Consider the following 26,890-nt stretch of genomic DNA (forward strand, 5'->3'; position numbering starts at 1 on the left):
AGGTAGACATAAAAAGCTAGAGTTTAGTTTAGTTTAGGTTAGAGATACAGCGTGGAAACAAGCCCTTTGGCCCACCGAGTCAGCGCCGACCAGCGATCACTAGTACACACGAGAGACACTTATAATTAGCCTACAAACCTGAGATAGACACAAAATGCTGGAGTAACTCAGCGGGTCAGGCAGCATCTATGGAGAAAAGGAACAGGTGACGTTTCGGGTCGGAGCCCTTCTTCAGACTCTGCCTGAAGAAGAGTTCCTACCTGTAACGTCACCTATTCCTTCTCTCCAGAAATGCTGGCTGACCCACTGAGGTACTCCAGCATTTTGTGACCATCTTCGGGATAAACCAGCATCTGCAGTTCCTTCCTACACATTTAGGAATCAGACAGGAAACAAAGAGTAGGGATTAACGGGTCCCTTTCAGAATGGCAGGCAGTGACTAGTGGGGTACTGCAAGGCTCGGTGCTGGGACCGCAGCTATTTACAATATACATTAATGACTTAGATGAAGGGATTAAAAGTGACATTAGCAAATTTGTGGATGACACAAAGCTGGTTGGCAGTGTGAACTGTGAGGAGGATGCTATGAGGATGCAGGGTGACTTGGACAGGTTGTGTGAGTGGGCAGATGCATGGCAGATGCAGTTTAATGTGGATAAATGTGAGGTTATCCACTTTGATGGAAAGAACAGGAAGGCAGATTATTGTCTGAATGGTGTCAAGTTAGGAAATGGGGAAGTACAAAGAGATCTGGGCGTCCTTGTTCACCAGTCACTTAAAGTTAGCAGGCAGTGAAAAAAGCTAATGGCATTTATGACAAGAGGTGTTGAGTATAGGAGCAAAGAGGTCCTTCTGCAGTTGTACAGGGCCCTAGTGAGACCACACCTGGAGTACTATGTGCAATTTTGGTCTCCAAATTTGAGGAAGGACATTCTTGCTATTGAGGGTGTGCAGCGTTGGTTCACTAGGTTAATTCCCAGAATGGCGCGACTGTCATATGTTGAAAGACTGGAGCGACTAGGCTTGTATACACTGGAATTTAGAAGGATGAGAGGGGATCTTATTGAAACATATGATTATTAAGGGATTGGCCTCGTTAGAGGCAGGAAACATGTTCCCAATGTTGGGGGAGTCCAGAAAAAGGGGCCACAGTTTAAGAATAAGGGGTAGGCCATTTAGAACGGAGATGAGCAAAAGATTTTCCAGTCAGAGAGTTGTAAATCTGTGGAATTCTCTGCCTCAGACCTTCGATTGGGAGGAAACCGGAGCACCTGGAGAAAACCCACGCGGTCACAATGAGAACGTACAAACACCGTACAGACAGCACTGGTGTGTCAGGATCAAACCCGGATCTCTGGCGCTGTGAGGCAGCAACTCTACTGCTGCACAACCATGCAAACCGCTACAGTTATCATCTAGCAATGTAAAATATGAATTCCTTTTATTTTTAACATATACTTTGAGGACTGCTATCTAACTATTTATGCTTGGAAATGTACCAAGATCATCCAGAATCTTAACTAAAAAGTAGCAAAAGAATCCTTTCACTATGTCTAATGTACAGCCACTTGAACTTGCATCGTCTCACTAGTTTGGAAACTTTATTTATATTGCTTTCAGGAAACATAGAAAATAGGTGCAGGAGTAGGCCATTCGGCCCTTTGAGCCTGCACCGCCATTCAATATGATCATGGCTGATCATCCAACTCAGTATCCTGTACCTGCCTTCACTCCATACCCCCTGATCCCTTTAGCCACAAGGGCCACATCTAACTCCCTCTTAAATATAGCCAATGAACTGGCCTCAACTACCTTCTGTGGCAGAGAATTTCACAGATTCACCACTCTCTGTGTGAAAAAAAACTTTCTCATCTCGGTCCTAAAAGACTTCCCCCTTATCCTTAAACTGTGACCCCTTGTTCTGGACTTCCCCAACATCGGGAACAATCTTCCTGCATCTATCCTGTCCAACCCCTTAAGAATTTTGTAAGTTTCTACAACATCCCCCCTCAATCTTCAAAATTTCAGCGAGTACAAGCCGAGTCTATCCAGTCTTTCTTCATATGAAAGTCCTGCCATCCCAGGAATCAATCTGGTGAACCTTCTCTGTACTCCCTCTATGGCAAGAATGTCTTTCCTCAGATTAGGAGACCAAAACTGTATGCAATACTCCCGGTGTGGTCTCACCAATGCCCTGTACAACTGCAGCAGAACCTTCCTGCTCCTATACTCAAATCCCCTCGCTATGGATGCCAACATACCATTCGCTTTCTTCACTGTCTGCTGCACCTGCATGCCTACTTTCAATGACTGGTGTACCAGGACACCCAGGTCTCGTTGCATCTCCTCTTTTCCTAATCGGCCACCATTCAGATAATAGAAGAACGAGAGATACTCAGAGTTGAGACAAAAGCGGTCTGGCGCGGAGGGGAGAGGAGAGGGACGTGGGTCGAACCCAAAGAAGGGTCCTGATCCAAAATGTCACCTATCCATGTTCTCCAGAGATGCTGCCTGACCTGCTGAGTTGCTCCAGCACTCTGTAGACCTTGTACTATTAGTTCATTTGTCACTTTACTTCTCTTCCATCTTATCGCACAGTCTTTCTACCTTCTCCCGCTCCGCCCACTCCACCCTTTCTCCACATCTTACAACCTATTGGTTTCTAAACCACCCGGTTCTGACGAAAGGTCACCATCCAGAAATAACTCATCTACATCTCTCTTGCCACAGAACTGCTCGTTTCTAACATTTTTGACTTTCACATGCAAAATATTTTAAGTTTATTGTACATAGTTCAACAATAATGGAATAGTGAGCAGCCTGGATAGAGTGGATGTGGAGAGGATGCTTCCACTCGTGGGAGAGTCGAAGAAAAGAGATCATAGCCTCAGAATTAAGGGACATTCCTTTAGGACGGCGATGAGGAGGAATTTCTTTAGTCAGAGGGCTGGTGAATCTGTGGCATTCGTTGCCACAGACGGCTGTGGAGGCCAAGTCAATGGATATTTTTAAGGCTTTTAAGGGATATTTATAGATAGATTCTTGATTAGTATGGATGTCAGGGGTTATGGGGAGAAGGCAGGGTGATTGAATGGTGGAATACACTCTTTGGGCCAAATGGCCTAATTCTGCTCTGATCGCATGAACATGAATAGTAATGGAAGATATATCAAAGCAGTCTGCAGAAATATCATCAGGCAAAGCCTTACTCTCAAAGGATGGACTGACTTCGTGTACAATGTACAAATACATGATAAAGTGAATAACGTGAGTAACGATTGGCACAAGATAAAGACCAGTAAAGTCCGATCAAAGATAGTCCGATGGTTTCCAGCGAAGTCAGAGGGTCTTAAAAACGGGTTTGTGTACTATCTCAATTAATTGCAGTTTTGCCAAAAAATAGTTTCGTTTATTGTTTATTGTCACGTGTACCGAGGTACAGTGAAATTTCTTTGTTACCAGCCATCCAGTCAGCAGAAAGACAATACGTGATTACAATCGAGCCATTTGCAGTGTTTAGATTCATGATAAGGGGAAGTAAGAAATGTTGCTGTGGGAGTAGAGATTTAAGAGTGTGGAGCGATTGTAATGTGTGATTGTAGATCTGTTTCTGTGGCTAGCACGCAAATAGTCGTCTGGGTTGGGCGCCATCTTGGAAGCAAAGGAAAAGGAAAATTACACTCCAGCATTTCCTATATCACAATTCTTCTTCTTGCTGATAGTGGATGTTTTCATGTGTAGGAAAGAACTGCAGATGCTGGCTTAAATCGAAGATAGACACAAAGTGCTGGAGTAACTTAGCGGGACAGGCAGCATCTCTGGAGACAAGAAATGGGCGACGTTTCGGGTTGAGTCGCTTCTTCAGACTGATGTCAGGGGAGGGGGTGGTACAGAGATAAAATGCAGCCGGAGACAGTAAGACTGGTCGGAGAACTGGGAAGGGGGAGAGGATGGAGAGAGAGGGAAAGCAAGGGCTACTTGAAGTTAAAGAAGTCAATGTTCATACCTTTACAGAGGTAGATGTTTTCTGTGACTGAATTCACGCCTTCCTAAACGATGTCCCTGTCTGCTGACCTGACAACACCCCTCTGAGAAGCAATCCTTCCAGAGTCTTCTCATACTTTTAAACACTGGCATTCAGACAAATAATCTCACAACTCATTCCATTCTCATTACAATGCATAGGGCACAGCCAAGCATTTTCTGTTTCATTAAAGAATGTGTTCTGGTAGATGGCCCGTAATGCGCCACAAGCTGGAAGAAAAACTAAACAAAATGTTTAGTTGAGTTTATTGAGAGGTACATGGATAGGACAGGTTTAGAGGGATTTGGGCCAAACGCAGGCAGGTGGGACTAGTGTAGATGGGACATATTGGTCGGTGTGGGCAAATTGGGCCGAAGGACGTGTTTCCACGCTGTATGACTCCATAAAGTGTGGAAACGGGCCCATCGGCCCACCAAGTCCGTGCCAACCATCAATCTCCCCATACACTAACACTATACTACACACTAGGGTCAATTCACAATCTGTACCAAAGCCAATAGACCTACAAACCTGTACGTCATGTACAAGTTTTTGGGTGTTTTTTGCACAATCCGCAGGCATTGCCACTTTCATTTCACTGCACATTGTGTATGTGCATGTGACAAATAAACTTGACTTGACTTGACTTGAAGTGTGGGAGGAAACCGGAGCACCCGGGGAAACCCAGGCGATATTCATCTAAAAGCACATCCCAAGTAACATGTCAAATGTCACTTCAAACTCAAGAGATCTTTAGCCAGTAATAATACTACTATTAAGTCAGGGCGGTACAGTGGCGCTGAGGTAGAATTGGTGCCTTACAGCACCAGACACCCGGGTTCGATCCTGATTATGGGCGTTGTCTGTACTGAGTTTCCATGTTCTCCCTGTGACCATGTGGGTTTTCTCCAGGTGCTCAGGTTTCCTCCCGTATCCCAATCTACATGCAGGTTTGTAGGTTAAATGTGTAGGAAGGAACTGCAGTTGCTGACTTATACCGAAGACAAACACAAAGTGCTGGAGCAACTCAGCGGGTCTCCTGAGAAAAGGTACAGTTGAAGGGGGAAAGATTTAATAGGAATCTGAGGGGTAACTTTTTCACGCTGAGGGTGATGGGTGTATGGAATGCGCTGCCAGAGGAGGTAGTTGAGGCTGGGACTATCCCAACATTTAAGAAACATTTAGATAGGTACATGGATAGGACAGGTTGAGAGGGATATGGGCCAAACGCAGGCAGGTGGGAGTAGTGTAGATGGGGATATGTGGGTCGGTGTGGGCAAGTTGGGCCTGTTTCCATGTTGTATAACTTTATGATTCTATGACTAAGAAATAGCAAGAAATGCATGTCACTAAGTGCTGCACAGTAGCCATTTCCAATAAGAGAAAACTTATCCACTTTCCTTTGATATAGGGCGGCACGGTAGCGCAGCGGTAGAGTTGCTGCTTTACAGCGAATGCAGCGCCGGAGACTCAGGTTCGATCCTGACTACGGGTGCTGCACTGTAAGGAGTTTGTACGTTCTCCCCGTGACCTGCGTGGGTTTTCTCCGAGATCTTCGGTTTCCTCCCACACTCCAAAGACGTACAGGTATGTAGGTTAATTGGCTGGGTAAATGTAAAAATTGTCCCTAGTGGGTGTAGGATAGTGTTAATGTACGGGGATCGCTGGGCGGCACGGACTTGGAGGGCCGAAAAGGCCTGTTTCCGGCTGTATATATATGATATATGATATGATATGTAACAACATTATGGTGTACCATCCATAACATCCTCGCAAGATCATAATTGACCGAATACTTAAGTTGTGTAGGAAAATAACTGCAGATGCTGGAACAAATCGAAAGTATCACAAAATGCTGGAGTAACTCAGCGGGTCAGGCAGCATCTCAATATCTGAGGCATCTGAAGAAGGGTCTCGACCCGAAACGACACCCATTTCTTCTCTCCCGAGATGCTGCCTGACCTGCTGAGTTACTCCAGCATTTTGTGATACCTTTGAATACTTTAGTTGGGCCTGCTTCAATGCTGTAAGACTCTATGACTCTAGGTGATATTTCACCTAGGGTCGGAACCCTTCTTCAGACTCCAAAGACGTGCAAGTCTGTGGGTTTTTTAAAAGATTTTTTAAAGATTTTTTAGATTTAGAGTTACAGCGCAGAAACTGGCCCTTCGGCCCACCGGGTCCGCGCCGCCCAGCGATCCCCGCACATTAACACTATCCTACACCCACTAGGGACAATTTGTACATCTGCCCAGCCAATTAACCTACAAACCTGCACGTCTTTGGAGTGTGGGAGGAAACCGAAGATCTCGGAGAAAACCCATGCAGGTCACGGGGAGAACATACAAACTCCGTACAGACAGCACCCGTATTCAGGATCAAACGTGAGTCTCCGGCGCTGCATTCGCTGTAAGGAAGCAACTCTACCGGTGCGCCACCGTGCCGCACTAATTTGGCATCTGTAAATAGTCTCTGGCGTGAGGATAGAACGGGGTTATTGTTGGTCGGCGTGGATTTCGGTGGGCCGAAGGGCCTGTTTCCACGCCGAAGATAGACACAAAATGCTGGAGTAACTCAGAGGGACACTCTGCATGTCTCGAGACCCTTCTTCAGACTGAATTAGAACTGGAAAAACATGGTTTCCCCTCACAAATTACAGTCTGTCTGGGGCTGTGTGTGCTTCAAGCCCCACACAGACTGTGGTTTGTGAGGGGAAACCATGTTTCTTTCCCCTCACAAACTCCAGTCAGTGCGGGGCTTGAATGAAAGCGTGCAGCATTTGTTCCCGTGATCCCACTCTGTAAGCTCCATGGACACGGCCCAAGCACAATGAATCAAAATGATCTCAGCATGATGTGCCAATTCCAGGAAAATGCCGTACGCCAGAAAACCATCTATAAAGTATAAATATAGCAGCATGAGTGGTTTCCTCGTGGGCACATGCAAAACATCAGACTTAGTAAACTATAGATCCCTGCTGTGAATACTACATAGAAAATAGGTGCAGGAGGAGGCCATTTGGCCCTTCGAGGCAGCACCTCATTTCACAAGGCAATCAGCTGTGCAGGGATTATAAATCTCAAGTGACCATGAGTTTTGGAAACTCCTTTATCATATTTCAGAACTGGGAACGGTGCCTAAACGTCTGATTTTTAAGGTTCGCAAAGCTTTTCAGAAATGTTATAATAGTAATTCATGGACGTCCCCGATACAACTTGAGGGCCACTTTTTTATTGATGTATTCCCGACAATATTAATAAACACGCTGATGGACATTAAACTAAAAGGAGTCTCAAAGCAGGTGAAGAGCATTTTTTCAATTAAAGGAAAAACGACACGGTGGCGCAGGGGTAGAGTTGCCGAGACCCGAGATCGAACCTGACTACGGGCGCTGTCTGTACGGAGTTTGTACGTTCTGCCCGGGACCTGCGTGGGTTTTCTACACGATCTTCGGTTTCCTCCCAAGATGCACAGGTTTGTAGGTCAATTGGTTTGGTACAAATGTAAAATTGGCCCTAGTGTATATAGGATAGTGTTAGTGTGCGGGGATCGCTGGTCGGTGCGGACTCAGTGGGCCGAAGGGCCTGTTTCTGCGCTGTATCTCTAAACTAAACACTGATGGATATTAAAATAAAAGGAGTCTCATACTAAAGGTTTTGTGTAAAGCTTTTTTTTCAAATAAAGGAAAAACACTATACTCGGGTTTTCTTTTACCTCAGGATGTGATAAAACACTTTACATGTAATTAAACACTTCAAATGCACTCACGGGTAATGTGGAGGAAACACAGCAACGCATCTGCACACAGCAAATTCCTCCAAACAGCAATGAGATGATGATCAGATCATCTCTTTTGCTTGAGAGAAACAATGACCAAGGCACCGGAGTTAATTCTTTATTCTTCCTCAAAATAGTCAAATGGATTTTTTTTTACACCACGTAGGCGAACAGATTGTAGTTGTTAAACCAAAATCCTACGACACAACCTCTTTCCATTCTGCGCTCCCCCAGACCTGAATAAATCTACCCCTTTGTACAAAAGTTTTTTTTTAGTTTTTAAGAGATACAGGTTGGAAACAGGCCTTTCGGCCTACCGAGGCCGCGCCGACCAGTGTTAATCAGAATCAGAATCAGAATAACCTTTATTGTCATCCAAAAAAACAAGTCCTTTGGACGAAATTCCATTACCCACAGTCCGTATACTAGCACTATCCTACACACTGGGGACAATTTTACAATTTTGCCGAAGCCAATTAACCTACAAACGTGCACGTCTTTGGAGTGTGGGAGATGAGTTGAGCTTGAGTTCAGTTTATTGTCACGTGTACTGAGGTACAGTGGAAAACTTTTGTTGAGGAAACTGGAGCACCTGGAGAAAACCCACGCAGGTCACGGGGAGAACGTACAAACTCTGTACAAACAGCACCCGTAGTCAGGATCAAACCCGGCTCTCTGGCGTTGTAAGGCAGCAACTCTACCGCTGCTCTTATCTACCGCTGCTCTGATGGCACTATGCACTAACCAGAAACAGCAAATTCATGGTGCAACGAAACCATGACCGATTTAAATAGGCATCCACACCTCTCGCCTTGTATACTTTTACTTCTCCTTTTTAATCTCTGTATTGTGACTTCACTCGACTGAAACAATGCTCCTTCCCCCAAAATGAGTCATAAATGCGCACTGCTCTGAGCAACATTAATGTGTGTGAGTTAACTGATATAATGAATTAAAAGATACTGCAAGTAGGCAGTTCCTCTCTTTTTTATGTTTGATTGATTTTTAGTTCAGTTGAGGGATACAGCACAGAAACAGGCCCTTCGGCCCAGCGGGTCCGCGCTGACCAGCAATCCCCGCACATTAACGCCATCCCACAAACACTAAGGACAATTTTTACATTTACCAAGTCATTAACTTACAAACCTGCACGTCTTTGGAATGTGGGTGTGGAATGCCACAAATTCACAACTCTCTGGGTGAAAAAGTTCCTTCTCACCTCAGTTTTAAATGGCCTCCCCTTTATTCTAAGACTGTGGCCCCTGGTTATGGACTCGCCCAACATTGGGAACATTTTTCCTGCATCTAGCTTGTCCAGTCCTTTTATAATTTTATATGTTTCTATAAGATCCCCTCTCATCCTTCTAAACTCCAGTGAATACAAGCCTAGTCCTTTCAATCTTTCCTCAGGAGTGGATAAGTTTAGTTTCGAGATACAGTATGGAAACAGGCCCTTTGGCCCACACTGACCATCGATCACCCGTTCTATACACGGTCACAATACACGGGCATCTACCCGATCACCCGTTCACACCAGTTCTATGTTGTCCCACATTCCAATTTGAGTATAGGAGCAGGGAGATTCTACTGCAGTTGTACAGGGCATTGGTGAGACCACACCTGGAGTATTGCGTACAGTTTTGGTCTCCTAATCTGAGGAAAGACATTCTTGCCATAGAGGGAGTACAGAGAAGGTTCACCAGATTGATTCCTGGGATGGCAGGACTTTCATATGAGGAAAGACTGGATAGACTCGGCTTGTACTCGCTGGAATTTAGAAGATTGAGGGGGGATCTTATAGAAACTTACAAAATTCTTAAGGGGTTGGACAGGCTAGATGCAGGAAGATTGTTCCCGATGTTGGGGAAGTCCAGAACAAGGGGTCACAGTTTAAGGATAAGAGGGAAGTCTTTTAGGACCGAGATGAGAAAGTTTTTTTTCACACAGAGTGGTGAATCTGTGGAATTCTCTGCCACAGAAGGTAGTTGAGGCCAGTTCATTGGCTATATTTAAGAGGGAGTTAGATGTGGCCCTTGTGGCTAAAGGGATCAGGGGGTATGGAGAGAAGGCAGGTACGGGATACTGAGTTGGATGATCAGCCATGATCATATTGAATGGCGGTGCAGGCTCGAAGGGCCGAATGGCCTACTCCTGCATCTACTTTCTATGTTCTATGTTTCTATGTTTCTAGTCTTTTCAATCTTTCCTCAGGAGTGGATAAGTTTAGTTTCGAGATACAGTATGGACACAGGCCCTTTGGCCCACACTGACCATCGATCACCCGTTCACACCAGTTCTATGTTATCCCACATTCCAATTCACTCCTTCCACACTGTGGGACAATTTACAGAGGCCATCTAACCTACAAACACGGACAAGAGACTCTGTGCATCTACCCGATCTATTCGTCTCATAATGTTGTACACCTCTATAAGATCACCCCTCATCCTCCTGCGCTCCAAGGAAGAGTCCCAGCCTGCACAGCCTCTCATAGAAACATAGAAAATAGGTGCAGGAGGAGGCCATTTGGTCCTTCGAGCCAGCACCACCATTCATTGTGATCATCCACCATCAGTAACTCGTGCCTGCCTTCTCCCCATATCCCTTGATTCCGCTAGCCCCAAGAGCTCTATCTAACTCTCCTTGTAGCTCAGGCCTCGAGTCCTGGCAACATCCTCGTAAATGTGCCCTTTCCAATTTTACAACCTATTTCCTACAACCTGGAGCCCAGGACTGAACACAATACTCTAAATGCTGCCTCACCAACGTCTTATACAACTGCAACATGACCTCCCAACTTCTATCCTCAATATTCTCACTGATGAAGGCCCCCTGGGGGCTACTGGGGCTAGTGAAGCCATTTTGACCACCCTATCTACCTGCGATTCCCTGCATATCCTTGTGTCCATTAAAAGCTTTTTCAATGTCACCATTGTATTTAGCCCTTCGAGCCTCCACCACCAATCTGGTCAATGTGTTCCATGCACCCACCACCCTCTGTGTAGAAAACGGAAGAGTCACAGAACCATACTGCACGGAAACCAACCCTTCGGCCAAACTTGCTCTGCACATCTTTAAGCTTTGCCCCTCCCGCCTTGTATGTGAAAGATACATCTTCCGAATGCGCTGGGACGCATCCTCAGTGATGTGACCTGGGGTCGTCGGGTGTTTCAAGTCTCACAGCATCAGACCCCCTCGCCCAGGCGACCCAGCCGGGCTTGATCAGGCCCCGACTTGCATCCCAGCAGCAACTGCCCACAGATCAGCCCCCTTAATCCAAAGCCACCTAGTGCTTTCCCTGCGGCTTCGCTTGCGGATTGAATGGCCCTCTTCCGGCCCCGTAATGCCCAACTGGTTGAGGACTTTGCAGAGTGAGCATCCTGCAAAGCCTCTACAGCCCACCTCTACGGGTTCATAGCATGTCTTCCAGCCTCTGTCCCGGCACATCTCCACCAGCTCCTGGTACTTTGCGCGTTTCCTCTCATTAGCTTCTTCAATACGCTCGTCCCAGGGCACTGTCAGCTCTAGAAACTATGCACTCTAATTGTTGACATTTTGCATTTGAGTTTAGTTTGAGATGAGTTTAGTTTATCGTCATTTTATTCACAAAATGCTGGAGTAACTCTGCAGGTCAGGCAGCATCTCAGGAGAGGAGGAATGGGTGACGTTTCGGGTCGAGACCCTTCTTCAGACTCGTGTCAGGGGGGCGGGACAAAGGAAGGATATAGGTGGAGACAGGAAGACAGTATCTGGGAAGGGGGAGGGGAAGAGAGGGACAGAGGAACTATCTCAAGTTGGAAATCTAAAGTTTATTGTCACATGTACAGAGGTGCAGTGAAAAGCTTTTGTTGCGTGCTAACCAGTCAGCAGAAAGACAAAACATCATTACAATCGAGATGCCCACAGAGCAGATACATGATAAAGGGGATAGCGTGAAATTTGCACATTATCCCTGGAACTGTGTGGGTTTCTTCCCGGTGCTCTGGTCCCCCCCAACATCCCAAAGACATGCAGGTTGTTAGGTTAATCGGCTTCGGTAACTTGCTCCTAGTGTGCAGAGTGTATGCAAAAGTGGGATAACATAGAACCTGTGTGAGCGGGTGAATGGTCAGCGGAAGACTCGGTGAGTGGAAGGGCCTGCTTGCATAGACAGACACAAGTATCTCAGCGAGTCAGGCAGCATCTCTGGAGAGAAAGGGTGACGTTTCAGGTCAGAACCCTTCTTCAGGGTTAAAGGAGTAAAGAGGTTCTTCTGCAGTTGTAGAGGGCCCTGGCAAGACCACATCTGGAGTATTGTGTACAGTTTTGGTCTCCTAATTTAAGGAAGGACATCCTTGTAATTGAGGCAGTGCAGCGTAGGTTCACGAGATTGATCCCTGGGATGGCGGGACTGTCATGTGAGGAAAGATTGAAAAGACTAGGCTTGTATTCACTGGAGTTTAGGATGAGAGGGGATCTTATAGAGACACATAAAATTATAAAAGGACTGGATAAGCAGGAAAAATGTTCCCAATGTTGGGGGAGTCCAGAACCAGGGGCCACAGTCTTAGAATAAAGGGGAGGCCGTTTAAAACTGAGGTGAGAAGTAACTTTTTCACCCAGAGAGTTGTGAATTTGTGGTATTCTCTGCAACAGAGGGCAGTGGAGGCCAAATCACTGGAAGAATTTAAGAGAGAGTTAGATAGATCTCTGGGGGCTAGTGGAATCAAGGGATATGGGGAGAGGTTGGGCACAGGTTACTGATTGTGGATGATCAGCCATGATGACAATGAATGGCGGCGCTGGCTCGAATGGCCGAATGGCCTCCTCCTGCACCTATTTTCCATGTTTCAGACTGAAAGCAGAGAGGGGGGGGGGGGACTGGAGGTAGGAAAAAGCCTGGACAAATCAGGGCCGGAAACAGATGACCAAGGCAAGGTGGAGCCCATAATGGCCCTTGGTTTGCTGGGGATGGAGTGATAACGGGAGGGATAGAGGAATGCGAACAGTGGAACTGGCAGGAGAAGTAGGGAACCAAACTACAAACTAAATATAATTGAGGTTGCAATAATAGCTGGTCATGCTGTTGTGAAAAAAAATGTCTTCACCCCATCAGATATTAAGCTTCCTGTTCAACTTTTCAATTCATATGAATTTGAGTTCCCTTTTCAACATAGTTTTGCTTTGAACATCAACAAGGCTCAAAGACAATCACTTATAGGAAGGAACTGCAGACGCTGGTTTACACCCAAAATAGACTCAAAATGCTGGAGTAACTCAGCGGGACAGGCGGCATCTCTGGAGAGAAGGAACGGGTGACTTTTCGGGTCGAGACCCTTCTTCACACTACATGTTGTTGGCCTTAATCACTAAACTCAGTGCTTTTCCCGTGGCCTGCTATCAAATGGTCTTTCCAGAGTTGGAGATAAAAATAATTTTAAAAAACTATATTAAATGTAATTTTGGTATACGTATTTATTTTCTGTATGTATGGGAACAAGCCTACTTAACAGGAACATATTAAATGCATTTTTTTTAAGACATTTAACACAACACGTAAAAGCAAAGATACTAGAGGAACAAGATAGACCACTCGACCCTAAAAATTGTAATATGTCATGGCGCCATTTTAGTAGGCAGAAACTTGCAGCAACATTTAAAAAGAAAAGTAACAAAAAATTGTGAATTGTTAGATGAGATATATTCTGCATTTTAATGGAATATATTCTGCATTATAATGGCATAATCACACATACTGTTCCCCCAAAACACTGATTACACTGCGAGAAATGGCTCCTTTGCATACTACACTTCAGTATAGGCGATTTCAACGGAGTGGTCCATCTTGTTCCTCTAGTATCTTTGCGTAAAAGCACTTGTGGGGCGTGGGTTGATGTTGTTGGCGTGACAATTCTATCCAATGTTGATAGTGACTTTAATTTTCTGATGGGTCTAAAGTTTTTAGAGCTGATGATGGCGGTGCTGGCTCGAAGGGCCGAATGGCCTCCTCTTGCACCTATTGTCTATTGATACAACATCTTTAGATATTTCGTTGATCAATTGAAGAGGGGGTTATCCAGTTTATGATTCGGGAGATTATAGGAGAGGAATACATTGTTCTCGCCCCACCCCCCCCACCCCCCCCCGGCGCTTCATAAGTTGTAGGAGTAGAATTAGGCCATTCGGCCCATCAAGTCTACTCTGCCATTCAATCATGGCTGATCTATCTCTCCCTCCTAACCCCTTTCTCCTGCCCCTTCTCCCCATAACCCCTGACATCCTCACTGATCAAGAACCCATCAATCTCCATCTTAGAAATACCCAGTGACGGCCTCTACAGTTAACTGTGGCAATGAATTCCACAGATTCACCACCCTCCGACTAGAGAATAAATATTCAAGCAACAGCTGGCACCATTGGCAAACACAATGCTTTTATTTCATACATTTATGAACACATTTATTTCGAGAGGACTAGAATACAGGGATGTAATGCTGAGGCTCAATAAAGCGGTGGTCCGATTGATTTCTAGATTTAGATTTTTAGATTTAGAGGGCGCGGAAACAGGCCCTTCGGCCCACCGGGTCCACGCCGCCCAGCGATCCCCGCACATTAACACTATCCTACACACACTAGGGACAATTTTTACATTTGCCCAGCCAACTAACCTACAAACCTGTACGTCTTTGGAGTGTGGGAGGAAACCGAAGATCTCGGAGAAAACCCACGCAGGTCACGAGGAGACCGTACAAACTCTGTAGTCAGGCGCCCGTAGTCAGGATCGAACCTTGAGTCTCCGGCGCTGCATTCGCTGTAAGGCAGCAACTCTACCGCTGCGCCACCGTGCTGCCGAGTGTTGTGAGTAATTCTGAAGAAGGATGTACAGGCGCTGGAGAGGGTCCAGAGGAGGTTTACGAGATGATCCCAGTGGGTTAACATATGAAGAGCATTTGACGGCACTGGGCCTCGACTCGCTGGAATATAGACGGTTGAGGGGGGGACCTCATTGAAATGTACCGAATAGTGAAAGGCCTGGATAGAGTGGATGTGGAGAGGATGTTTCCACCAGTGGGAGAGTCTAGGACCAGAGGCCACAGCCTCAGAATTTAAGGAACGTTCCTTCAGGAAGATGAGAGAGTGGTGAATCTGTGGAATTCATTGCAACAGAAGGCTTTGGAAGCCATATTTTTAAGGCAGAGATAGATAGAGTATTGATTAGTACGGGTGTCAGGAGTTATGGGGAGAAGGCAGGAGAATGGGGTTAAGATGGAAAAATAGATCAGTTCATGTTCATGTGATAGGAGCGGAATTAGGCCATTCTGCCCATCGAGTCTACTCCACCATTCAATCTATTCTTCAGAACCCCATTCTCCTGCCTTCTCCCCATAACCCCTGACACCCGTAGAGTGGAGGAGTAGACTTGATGGGCTGAATAGCCTAATTCTGCTCCTATCACTTATGAACCTGATAATAGCAGCCAGAATGTAATAAAATGTCATATTCTACAATCAAAGAAAGATGCGAATTTGAAAGAGACGAGAAACTTGCAATTTGGTTTGACCTTCAAACATTCATGTACAGCAGATAGTAAAAAGATCAATATCTAAGTGCTCAGAAAATATCGTGGGCATCTCAACTTCCACTATCAAGAGGATCTAAAGTTCATGACAATCATATTAGAAGGTATTACCCAACCACCGTGCATCTTAATACGATAACATTTTTACACTGAAGTCTAATTCACATGAGCCATACCAGTCACTACAAAAGTGTTTGCTCTTCAGAACAAGTGGGCGGCACAGTGGTGCATCGGTAGAGTTGCTGCCTTCCAGCGCTTATAGATAATAGGTGCAGGAAGAGGCCATTCAGCCCTTCGAGCCAGCACCGCCAATCAATGTGATCATGGCTGATCATTCTCAATCAGTACCCCGTTCCTGCCTTCTCCCCATACCCCCTGACTCCGCTATCCTTAAGAGCTCTGTCTAGCTCCCGAATGCATTCAGAGAATTGGCCTCCACTGCCTTTTGAGGCAGAGAATTCCACAGATTCACAACTCTCTGACTGAAAAAGTTTTTCCTCATCTCAGTTCTAAATGGCCTACCCCTTATTCTTAAACTGTGGCCCCTGGTTCTGGACTCCCCCAACATTGGGAACATGTTTCCTGCCTCTAACGTGTCCAACCCCTTAATAATCTTATACGTTTCGATAAGATCTTCTCTCATCCTTCTAAATTCCAGTGAATACAAGCCATTCCAGTGTATACAAGCCATTCCAGTGTATACAAGCTTACAGCACCAGAGATCTGGGTTTGATCCCGACTATGGGTGGTGTCTGTACAGAGTTTGTACGTTCTCCCCCCCGTAGCTGCTTTAGTTTCCCCCCCCCCACCAAGATCTTCGGTTTCCTCCCACACTCCAAGGTGGTACAGGTTTGTAGGTTAATTGGCTAGGCATAAATGTAAATTATCCCCAGTGTGTGTAGGATAGTGTTAGGGTGCGAGTATCGCTGGTCGGTGTGGATTCGGTAGGCCGACAGGCCAGTTTCCGAGCTGTTTCTCTAAACTAAACAATCTGCAAATGTAAAGTAGAAAAGGTCACAATGTGCATTCGGTAAGGAGGATAATTAATTCAAAAGGCTGTCCGGTCTTGAAGGTCACAAGGATTATTTTCCACAGGAGTAATATCGGAAGTAAAAATTATTTCTTCCCCCTCCAACAGTAACTTCTCTCATTCCAAAAATTGAAAGACAATCAAGTTCATTGTAAGAGATAATTTGTGCCAACACCTTCAAAATCACCTACAGTCATTGAAAGTAGGCGTGCAGGTGCAGCAGGCAGTGAAGAAAGCGAATGGTATGTTGGCATTCATAGCGAGGGGATTTGAGTATAGGAGCAGGAAGGTTCTGCTGCAGTTGTACAGGGCATTGTTGAGACCACACCTGGGGTATTGCGTACAGTTTTGGTCTCCTAATCTGAGGAAAGACATTCTTGCCATAGAGCGAGTACAGAGAAGGTTCACCAGATTAATTCCTGGGATGGCAGGACTTTTATATGAAGAAAGACTGGATAGACTCGGCGTTGACTCGCTGGAATTTAGAAGATTGAGGGGGATCTTATAGAAACTTACAAAATTCTTAAGGGGTTGGACAGGCTAGATGCAGGAAGATTGTTCCCGATGTTGGGGAAGTCCAGAACAAGGGGTCACAGTTTAAGGATAAGGGGGAGGTCTTTTAGGACCGAGATGAGAACTTTTTTTTCACACAGAGAGTGGTGAATCTGTGGAATTCTCTGCCACAGAAGGTAGTTGAGGCCAGTTCATTGGCTATATTTAAGAGGGAGTTAGATGTGGCCCTTGTGGTTAAAGGGATCAGGGGGTATGGAGAGAAGGCAGGTACGGGATACTGAGTTGGATGATCAGCCATGACCATATTGCATGGCAGTGCAGGCTCGAAGGGCCGAATGGCCTACTCCTGCACCTATTTTCTATGTTGCTATGATAGGAATAGATCGGGTAGACGCACAGAGTCTCTTGCCCAGAGTAGGGGAATCGAGAACCAGAGGACATGGGTTTAAGGGTGAGGGGAGAAAGATTTAATAGGAACTTGAGGGGTGACTTTTGCACACAAAAGGTGGTGGGTGTATGGAACGAGCTGCCCGAGGAGGTAGTTGAAGCTGGGACTATCGCAACGTTTAAGAAATATTTAGACAGGTACATGGATAGGACAGGTTTAGGGGGATACGAGTCAGTGTAGATAGTACAGGTTGGCTGGTGCGGGCAAGTTGGGCCGAGGGTCCTGTTTCCACGCTGTAAGACTATGACCGTAGATAAATTTGTTCTACTCTACAGCATTATTCACTAAGTAAGTCAATGGCAGTGACTTATCGAAATTGCAGATCAACAAGGTACAGAATGATCGAAGTAACGTTGTACCAAAAGGTTGGCAGGCATTTGTCATTTATTGCAGGAGCATTGGAGTTTAGAAATGGCATAGTACCGCCTGAATTGTACATGGCATTGGTAAAGACCAACATCATGATTTGTGTAGGAAGCAACTGCGGATGTTGGTTTAAACCGAAGATTAGACAAAAAGCTGGAGAAACACAGAGGGTCAGACGGCATCTCTGGAGAAAAGAAAGAGGTTACTTTTCAGGTCGAGAACCTACTTATTTGTTACTCCATTCAATCAATCTATATCTTTCACTTTTGCACTGTAAGCTATTGAGGGGCATCCCATTCTGCACTGGATTTCTAAGCTGACTTCTCCAAATGAGAGATTTTCTTTTTCTGTTCAGTTTACAGTTTCCCCGGGTTACCATCTGCACTGCAGTGACTTCTGTTCAGCAATGACTGTACACTGCATTGTGAGAAGGGTGTTTTTCAAAAATTTTGCACAAGGTGAAATATCAACATTTCAGGAGAAACGCAGAGAAGTGATATTTCCCTCTTATTCTGGCCAAGATTTAGTTTAGTTTACTTTATTGTCACGTGTCCCAAGGTGCTGTGAAAGGCTTTTTGTTGCGTGCCAACCAGTCAGCAGAAGGACAGTGCATGATGACATTCTAGTCGTAAGAAAAAAACTGCAGAAGCTGGTTAAAATCGAAGGTGGACACAAAATGTTGGAGTAACTCAGCGGGTCAGGCAGCATCTCGGGAGAGAAGGAATGGGTGACGTTTCGGGTCGAGATCTGAAGAAGGGTCTCGACCCGAAACGTCACCCATTCCTTCTCTCCCGAGATGCTGCCTGACCCGCTGAGTTACTCCAGCATTTTGTGTCTACCACATGATTACATTCGATCAATTTACAGTGTATAGATTGATACATGATAAGGGAATAACGTTTAGTGCAAGGTAAAGCCATAAAAGTCCAATCAAGAGTAGTCCGAGGTAGATAGTTGTTCAGGACTGCTCTCTGGTTATGGCAAGATGTGTAGGAAAAAAACACTGCAGATGCTGGTTTAAATCGAAGGTAGACACAAAATGGAGGAGTAACTCAGCGAGTCAGGCAGCATCTTGGGAGAGAAGGAATGGGTGATGTTTCGGGTCGAGACCCTTCTTCAGGTTGTGGTAAGATGATTCAATTGCCTGATAACAGCTGGGAAGAAACTCTCCCCAAATCTGGTTGTGTGCATTTTCACACTTCTGTACCTTTTGCCTGATGGATCCAACCGCTTAACATATTTCTGAAAGGAACTCCACAAGAGCAAATTATTTTCTTGCTTTAGAAAGTATGATCTAATGAGGGCAGATGCAAAATGCTGGAGTAACTCAGCGGGTCAGGCAGCATCTCTGGAGAACTTGGATAGGTGACGTTTCACAGAGTGCTGGAGTAACTCAGCGGGTCAGGCAGCATCTCTGGAGAACATGGATAGGTGACGTTTCACAGAGTGCTGGAGTAACTCAGCGGGTCAGGCAGCATCTCTGGAGAACATGGATAGGTGACGTTTCACAAAATGTTGGTGTAACTCAGCAGGACAGGCAGCATCTCTGGAGAAAAGGAGTCGGTGACGTTTCGGGTCGAGATCCTTCTTCAGACTCAAACTCTCAGTGTGAGGAAGGGTCTCGATCCCGGTCTTTTCTCCAGTGATGCTGCCTATCCCGCTGAGTTACTCCAGCATATCTTCAGTATAAACCAGCATCTGCAGTTCCTTCGTACACAAACGTTTTCAGTCAGCGAGTTGTGAATCTGTGGAATTCTTTGCCTCAGAAGGCAGTTGAGGCCAATTCTCGGAATGTATTCAAGAGAGAGCTAGATAGAGCTCTTAAGGATAGCGAAGTCAGAGGGTATGGGGAGAAGGCAGGAACGGGGTACTGATTGAGAATGATCAGCCATGATCACATTGAATGCTGGCTCGAAGGGACGAATGGCCTCCTCCTGTACCTATTGTCTATTGTCTAATGGGGGTAGCCGCTGGAGATCTCAAAAAAAACATTTTGGAATCCAAAGTCCACAATTGCAACAAAAGCCACTATTGCAAGAAAACCACAAAGAAACCCAAAATAAAATAGAAAAATATTTTAATGCAGAAAATAAAAAAAGGAATCAGGTGCAGACCAATCAGCTTTTTATGTTTCGCCACTGTTCACTGAAATCACAACCAATCTTTTACCTCAGCACCATTTTCCAGCACCGACTTTGATCCCATTCATATGCATGGATTTAATTTATATATCTGCCTTAAAATGTGCTCAGTAGTGCCTTCCCTGCCTCTTAGGATGAGAACTACAAAACCACCATCCGCTGGGCAAGATCCTCTCGCACCTTAAAGCTACAAGCAGCACGGTGGCGCAGCAGTAGCGTTGCTGCCTCACAGCGACAGAGATCAAGGTTCGATCCTGACCACGGGTGCTGTCTGTGCGGAGTTTGTAGATTCTCCCTGTGACCGCGTGGGTTTTCTCCAGGTGCTCTGGTTTCCTCCCACATTCAGAAGACGTGCAGGTTTGTAGGTTAACTGGCTTTTATAAATTGCCCTCAGTGCTTCGAATGGAACTCGCATCCGGGGATCATGGGTCGGTGCAGACTCTGTGCATCACTAAAACTGAAACTATGCCCTCTAATCCTTGACATTTCCACTCTGGGAAAAAGGTTCTGACAGTCTACTCTATCTATGGCTCATAATTCTACAAACTTCCGTCAGAATTCCCCACAGTCTCCAACGGCCCAGAGAAAACAAAGCAAATGCCATCCAATCCAGGCGGTCGGTATTCTGGTAAACCTCTTCCGCACCCTCTCCTAAACCTCTACATCACGTCCTGCAGCAGGGAGATCAGAACTGGACGCAATATTCCAAATGTGGCCAAACCAAAGCCCTCTAAAACTGCAACATGACTTCCTGACACTTACACACAATGCCCTGACTGATGAAGGCAAGCATACCATATGCCTTCTTTGCCAGTCTATCTACTTGTGTTGCCACTTTCAGAGAGCTGTGGACTTGGACCCAATGATCCCTCTGTACATCAATGCTGTGCATTAAGGGTCTTGCTTTGACTATTCTCTTTCCCCTTACATTTGACCTCCTAAAGTGCAACACCTCGCTTGGGTCTGCACCCAGGACTTTAATTCTTTTTTTTTGCAGATTCCATATGACCTGCTGACTCTTTTCACCATGTTCTGCTTTTGTTTCAGTTTCCACTATCTGCAATTAGTTTTTAATTTTTAGTTCTATATATCTGCGTTGTAAAGCCCCTTATGTTTTGTAAACGTTTCCAAAAAAATCACCGCTTCAATCTTGCAAACTCAACAGTGTGGAAAGATCCAGAGTGTTTCATCTCTCCACCATCCCAGGAATCAATCCGAGGAATCTTCAGTGCACGCTGACCATCGTGGGGAGGACCACCGTGGGGGACGGGGAAGAGCAATGGGGACCCGGCTTGAGGGGACTGCCGTGATGGAAGGGGGGGGGGGGGGAGAACAAAGGGGGAACTGGCGCGGGATGGGAATTTGTAACTTTGTAACTCAGAAATTAAACTATTTCATAACCTGGAGACTGCATATACCATAAAGATTGACATAAGCAAAATGAGCTTCAGATTTTAACAGAATCTGTTGTGCTGCATAAAGCTTGTTACAGTAGGCTGAATCAATTAACTACTTGTCAAACTTGGGTGATTTATGCTTTTAAAATGAAAAGGAATTTGATATGTAACACTGTATATCTAAACTAAACTACTTAAGGAAGAATGTATGCAAAACAAAGATTTTCACTGTGCCCAGGTTCATAGGTAAATGCGAGAATAAAGTGTGTAGGAAGGAACCGCAGATACTGATTTATACCGAAGAAAGACACAAAATGCTGGAGTAACTCAGCGGGACAGGCAGCATCTCAGGAGAGAAGGAATGGGTGACGTTCCGGGTCGAGACCCTTCTTCAGTTTGAAGAAGGGCCTCGACCCGAAATGTCACCCGTTCCTTCTCTCCAGAGATGCTACCTGACCCTCTAAGTTACTCCAGCATTTTGTGTCTACCTATGATAAGAAGCAGAATGTGATAAGGAAGCAGTGTGAGAAATGGCAATTTTCTGAAACAGAAAAGACAGCAGAAAAAGTAACTGGAAAATCAACTTCAAAATGAAGGGTTCTTTATCTGAATGCACAGAATGTGAAATTTCTCTCACTTCAAATAACCCCTGCATTCCCTCTCTCTTTCTCCGCCCCTCCCCCACCCTAGACGTCCTGCTAGTTCCACTGTTTGCATCCATGTCTCCCTTCGTTAACACTCTTCCACAGCCAACGGTGGACCATTGTGGGCTCCACCTTTCCTTGATCATCGGTGCCAGCTCTGATTTATTATGAACCTTTACATACCTCTAGTTTCCCTCTTCCCCTGACTTTCAGTCTGGAGAAGGGTCTTGACCCGAAATATCACTGGTGTCAGATTAGGTAAAGGGGAAGTGCAACGAGACCTGGGTGCCTTGTACACCAGTCACTACGGCAGTGCATGTACAGCAGGTAGTGAAGAAACCTAATGGCATGTTGGCCTTCATAATGAGAGGATTTGAGTATTGGAGTAGAGGTCCTTCTGCAGTTGTATAGGGGCCTGGTGAGACCACATCTGGAGTATTGTGTGCAGTTTTGGTCTCCTAATTTGAGGAAGGACGTTCTTGCTATTGAGGCAGTGCAGCGTAGGTTCACGAGGTTAATCCCCAGGATGGCGGGACTGTCATATGAGGAAAGATTAGAAAGACTGGGCTTGTATTCACTGGAGTTTAGAAGGTTGAGAGGGGATCTTATAGAGACCTATAAAATTATGAAAGGACTGGACAAGCTAGATGCAGGAAAAATGTTCCCAATTTTAGGGGAGTCCAGAACATGGGGCTGCAGTCTAAAAATAAAGGGGAGGCCATTTAAAACTGAGGTGAGAAAAAGACTTTTTCACCGAGAGAGTTGTGAATTTGTGGAATTCCCTACCACAGAAGGCAGTGGAGGCCAATTCACTGGTTGAAATTAAAAGAGAGTTAGCTAGAGCTCTTGGGGCTAGTGGAGTCAAGAGATATGGGGAGAAGGCAGGCACGGGTTACTGATTGTGGATGATCAGCCATGATCACAATGAATGGCGGTGCTGGTTCAAAGGGCCAAATGGCCTCCTCCTGCACCTATTTTCTATGTTTCTATGCTTCTATCACCTACTCCTTTTCACCAGAGACGCTGCCTGGCCCGCTGGAGTTACTCCAGCATTCTGTGTCTATCTTCGGTGTAAACCAGCATCTGAAGTTCCTTCCCACACAATTACAGATAAATTGGTCTGATCTAATCGGTACCACAAAAAATGACCAAAGATTGAAAATGATTATCTCAGAAGATGTGACATTTCAGAAGATATAGGAGAGTAGGTCAACCGCCCCCTCATGACACCTTCAACAGTCAATAAGATCACGACAGGATCTCACATCTCGGTGACACCTCCACTGCAATAATCCCGAATATCATAGTATTGAAAAATCTACCAGTCTTCAACAAGGACTGTACCTCTTGGGCAGAGAATTTCAAAGATTTACCACTCTGAGTGAAGAAATGTTTTCTTTGTTTTTCTGTGCAAACCTGGTTTATTCCGAGGATAGACACAAGTTAGATAGAGCTCTAGGGGCTAATGGAATCAAGGGATATGGGGAGAAGGCAGGTACAGGTTACTGATTGTGGATGATCAGCCTTGATCACAATGAATGGCGGTACTGGCTCGAAGGGCCAAATGGCCTCCTCCTGCACCTATTTTCTATGTTTCTAAGTGCTGGAGTAGCTCAGTGGATCAGGCAGCAAGTCTGGAAAAAGATGGGTGACGTTTCGGGTCAGGACTCTTCTTCAGAATGATAGTAGAGGGGAAGGAACTGGAGGTAGGAAAACACCAGAACTATACATGGCCGGCAACAGGTGATCAAGGAAGGTGGAGCCCCGACGTGCAGCATCCTGGGCGGGTGAAGACGCTGCACAGCTGCAGCGTGTTCGCCCGCCCCGGATCGCGGGGCTTGGGTCGGCCCTCTGCGGACCTTTCACCGTCCAGCGCGGCCTGGAACGTGGTAACTTCAACAGCCTGACCGCGGGGGAAGATGGCAGGGGAAGAGAAATGACATTCTGGCCTTCCATCACAGTGAGGAGATGACTGGAGAAGACTCATTGTGATGGATGTTTCTTTTTTTCTTGTTTTGTGTTGGTTTGTGGTTGTGTAATTGCTTATTTTATTGCTCTTACTGTTGGACCGTGGGTGACGAAATCTCGTCCAAAAGACTTGTTTTTTAGATGACAATAAAGGTAATTCTGATTCTGATAATGTCCCATTTAGTGCGGTTCATTCAAGTGATGTGGACTTTGCTAGCTGGGCCAGCATTCAGTGTCCGAGAGTCATGCAGCGTGGAATCAGGCTCTTCGGCCCTACTTCCCCACGCCGACCAACATGCCCTATTTACGTTAGTCCCACCTGCCTTCTAAACTTTCCCATTACATGTACCTGTTCAAATGCCCATTGCCCTACCCTAACTGGCCATTCTCAGCTGTCTATGATGGTGGTGAGCTGGCTTCTTGAACTGCTACAGTTCTCAAAGTGTAGATACAACCCACATTGCTGTTAGGGGGCGTTTATAAATTCTCGGAGAAGATTTAGGCCGTTCAGCCCATCAAGTCTACTCTGCTGTTCAATCATGGTTGATCTATCTGCCGCTCTCAATCCCATTCTCCTTCCTTCTCCTCATGCCCATACCGATCCCAAACCGATCACAAGAGTCTAAAGAAGGGTCTCGACCCGAAACGTCACCCATTCCTTCTCTCCTGAGATGTTGCCTGACCCGTTGAGTTACTCCAGCATTTTGTGTCTACCTTCAATTTGAACCGGCACCTGCAGTTATTATCCTAAGAAACTGTTAATCTGTGCCTTAAAAATACACAATGACTTGGCCTCCACAGCTGCATCCTTTTATTCTGAGGCCACGACCTCTGGTCCTAGACTATCCCACTAGTGGAAACATCCACTCCACATCCACTCTATCCAGGCCTTTCAATATTTTGTAAGTTTCAATGAGGTTCTCCCCCCCCCCCCCCCCCCCCACCTCATCCCTCTGTGGCAATGAATTCCACAGATTCACCACCCATTGTCTAAAGAAATTTCTCTTCATCTCCTTTATTAGGGTACACCCTTATGCTGAGGCTGTGCCTTCTGGTCCCATATGAATAAAATCTGATCTATTTCTTTTAAATGCAAGAGAGCAAAGCAATCTCTACCATTACTCATCTCTCCCTCGTACCTGGCATTAGGAAACAATCTGGTGAAAAGACTGCAGGAAATTTGATATCATCTGCATTTCTACCTAATCTCAGTCAACTGAACTCGAAGATATAATATACTCAGAAAAAAAACTACACACTACTGTAAATTGCTATTGAGGTGAATGCAGCGTAGGTTCACGAGGTTAATCCTTAGGATGGCAGGACTGTCATATGAGGAAAGATTGGGCTTGTTTTCACTGTAATTTAGAAGGATGAGAGAGGATCTTATAGAAACGTATAAAATTATAAAAAGGACTAGACAAGCTAGATACAGGAAAAAAAATCCCAATGTTGGGGGAGTTCAGAACCAGGGGCCACAGTCTAAGAATAAAGGGGAGGCCATTTAAAACTGAGGTGAGAAGGAACTTTTTCACCCAGAGAGTTGTGAAATTATGGAATTCTCTGCCACAGAAGGCAGTGGAGGCCAATTCACTGGATGAATTTAAAAGATAGAGCTCTAGGGGCTGGCAGAATCGAGGGATATGGGGATAGTGGAGGCCAGTTCTCTGAATGCATTCAAGAGAGAGCTAGATAGAGCTCTTAAGGATAGCGGAGTCAGGGGGTATGGGGAGAAGGCAGGAACGGGGTACTGATTGAGAATGATCAGCTATGATCACATTGAATGGTGGTGCTGGCTCGAAGGGCCGAATGGCCTACTCCTGCACCTATTGTCTATTGACAAGGCAGGCATGGGTTACTGATTGTGGATGATCAGCCATGATCACAATGAATGGCGGTGCTGGCTCAAAGGCCCAAATGGCCTCCTCCTGCACCTATTTTCTATGTTTCTACGTTTCTGAAACATTTGACTTTAAATAGCCAGCTTGCTGTTCAATGATACAAGATTATGTGCATGAGCAACAGCAGCAGATGGCGACTGGTGGAGCTAAGCAAAGCCACTATCAACGATCACATCAAAGCCCTACCTCTCTACTGTGTTCAGCAAGGACAATTAAAAGTAGAAGGCTCCACAATCATCCATATCCTCAACAATGGCAAAGTTTAGCAAAATCACACAGACAAAACGTAGAGATGGTTGAAAGCGTCAAGCACCTAGGAGTAACATATCACCAGCAACTTGTCCTGGACCACCCACATAGAAGCAATGGCTAAGAAAGTACACCAACCCCTCCATTTCCATCGGTACTTCGGCATCTCTCCAACAACTTTCACCAACTTCTCCAGACGCGCTGCAGAAAGCATTTTATCGGGATGCATCACAGCACGGTTTGGGAACAGCTCCATCCAAGACCGCAAGACATTGCAGAGAATTGTGGACGCAGCCCAGACCATCACACAAACCAACCCTTCCATTGACTCCATCTGCTCCTCACGCTGCCTCGGCAAGGCCAGCAGCATAATCAAGGACCAGTCTCACCGCGGCCACTCCCTCTTCTCCCCTCTCCCATCAGGCAAGAGGTACAGAAGTGTGAAAACACACACCTCCAGATTCAGGGACAGTTTCTTCCCAGCTGTTATCAGGCAAATGAACCATCCTATCACCAACTAGAGAACGGTTCTGAGCCACCGTCTATCTCATTGGAGACCCTTGGACTAACTTTAAATCAGACATTTCTGGACTTCTTGGTTCTTGGTCCTCCAAAATATTCCAAATGGAATTTAAACTGGAGTTGGCGGAGTATGGACTTAAGCAAGAAGGGCTTCTTGGAGAAGAAGAGCTGCCTTAAATTTGGTTCCGTTTGGTTGAGTAACTATAGTAGGGTGAAGACTATTCCATGCTTTAATTTTGCGAGGGAAGAATGAATTGCTATACACATCTGTCGTGATAGCTGGTATCTCAAATTGAATGGAATGCCCTCGTCTACTCCTGCTAGGTTTGGGTTTGGTGTAGATGTGGTCATC

At 45.6% G+C, this 26,890-nt stretch overlaps 1 protein-coding gene across 8 annotated transcripts in view; it reads right to left on the reverse strand.

Annotated features, from left to right (window-relative positions):
• atxn1a (ataxin 1a) overlaps nucleotides 1–26,890 on the reverse strand; it is a 229,654-nt gene that overhangs the window by 109,023 nt on the left and 93,741 nt on the right. The gene's annotated exons all lie outside the window — the stretch shown is intronic.

Source organism: Rhinoraja longicauda, chromosome 2, assembly GCF_053455715.1.
Source record: "Rhinoraja longicauda isolate Sanriku21f chromosome 2, sRhiLon1.1, whole genome shotgun sequence".
In the NCBI taxonomy this organism is placed as follows: domain Eukaryota; kingdom Metazoa; phylum Chordata; class Chondrichthyes; order Rajiformes; family Arhynchobatidae; genus Rhinoraja; species Rhinoraja longicauda.